At 33.3% G+C, this 1,891-nt stretch overlaps 1 protein-coding gene across 1 annotated transcript in view; it reads right to left on the bottom strand.

Annotated features, from left to right (window-relative positions):
- LOC106869477 (cytochrome c oxidase assembly protein COX11, mitochondrial) overlaps positions 1-1,891 on the bottom strand; it is a gene marked incomplete at its 5' end in the record, with an annotated part of 205,107 nt that overhangs the window by 138,600 nt on the left and 64,616 nt on the right. The window lies entirely within an intron of this gene.

Genomic DNA, 1,891 nt, shown 5'->3' with positions numbered 1-1,891 from the left:
TGGGCAGCCAGAGTAAATATGATTTATTGTTTCTTCCCCATCACCATATATTCTGAAGTTCCTTATTGTATTTTTCTTCATTATGTATTTTTGGTGGTTTCTGATGGGGAGGCTTTCATCCTGTGCCACAAATGAAAACTCTACAGTCTCTGCTTTGAGTCCTGAGCTTCCCAACCAGTGTTGGGGTTTTATTTTCTTTTCTGTTTGACTTAGGCCAGTATTTGTTATGGAAGGGCTTTCTTGCCATTGTTTTATCATATTTTGTAGTTCCAGTTTTAGTTGTGATTTTTGTTGCTTAACAGCTTTTGTTGCTTAACAGCTTTTGTTGTTTATTTTCTTTCACATTTATCTGGCATTATGACCTCTTTGTAGCATATTCAGTTTTTTTTTAGTTTTGATCCTCTTTTGCAGCTCTTTGTAACAGTTTTCCATGGCTCTGGACTTCGATATCTCTGTAGTCTTATGATGAATATTTTATAATAGTCTTCCAGTTATATAAGGTCTCTAACAGCTTCCATTTGTTGTAGATATAACTTTTCTATGTTAGATTTTGGATGGTGTATTCTAAATTCCATCATTATTGTCAGTCTCTTCCTGTCTAGTTTGTTTAGCTCATTTAGTGTCCAGTTATGGGACTTCCCCATAAAGACTGAATAATCAAACGGATTAAAACACACACAAGCACAAATCTAATATAATAAATCATATGTACCTAAGACATTTAAGAAAATGTTGAAATGTGAGACAATGATAGTAATGTTAATCACAACTCTAGAAGGGTTTATTTCTTAAATAGGAATAAATGCTACCAATAAAGTATGTATAACACAAGATTAATGAGTTGGTAAGTTTAACAATAATTTTCTGCTCAGCAAAAAATATAAAACATTTTCGTTGTTGTTATTAATATAAAATACTAAGTTGTTATTTTTGAAATTGTTTCAGAATTGTTAAAAGTACAGCATATTAATTTTGAATCCTTTATCTGACAAGTGCACTGTACAAAAGAAGCGAATGCATTGTTAGGGACATACAATGTGCCTAGGTAACATGTCCATATCAATGCAAATATCAAAGAACTGTCAGAAGATCCACATGGATTGGCCAGTCTAAATATTTTGTAACTTAGAAAGATGGTACAAAGACAGGAATGGGACAATGCTGTGTTAGAGAAGACCTCACCAGCATTTTCAAGCAGAGAGAAGTGGACATAAGAGTAATGATGATGAAGATGATGGTGATGATGATGAGGATAATAATGATGACAATGATGATGATGATGGTGATTATGACACAAGGCCAGAAGTTCTGATGGGGAGGAGGTAAACTAATGCCATATAAACACTAGTAATTGAATGGTTCTTTATGTTATCAAAATCTGGAAGCTCACCTTGGGAGAAGATGAAATCAGAGCCACAAGAGCAGGAAAAAATAGTTGTTCTCAATTAGTAGTGATGTAGGGATAAACAAAGAAAAAAGAAACATAACAAAACAAACATCAAAAATTCAAGCCATCCTTAAATACAATCTCAAAAAACATAAAATTACTGGGCTCAGCACATTCAAAAGCAGGATCCATCCCATAAATTGAATATATGAAAAACTATCTTAGCACACTTGTTCTCAGCTGCACTGGTATGGACATGTGCATTTTGTATGTCTCTACCAATGCATCCACCTCTCCTGGACACCACATTTGGCAGGGAAAGAATTTTGAATTAATCTGCGAGGTTTTTAGCAATTCTAAAACAATTTCAAAAATAACAACTTAGATTTCTTGTATGATGATCATGATGATGATGACAAGATGATAATGATGATGATGAAGAAGTTGATAATGGCAGCAACAATAACAACAGCAAAAATTTTGTTTTACTTTTCAGTATTTTTT

The sequence above is a fragment of the Octopus bimaculoides genome, chromosome 6 (genome assembly GCF_001194135.2).
Source record: "Octopus bimaculoides isolate UCB-OBI-ISO-001 chromosome 6, ASM119413v2, whole genome shotgun sequence".
In the NCBI taxonomy this organism is placed as follows: Eukaryota; Metazoa; Mollusca; class Cephalopoda; order Octopoda; family Octopodidae; genus Octopus; species Octopus bimaculoides.
Note: the sequence above shows the minus strand (reverse complement) of the source record. Positions and strands in the feature narration are given on the sequence as shown.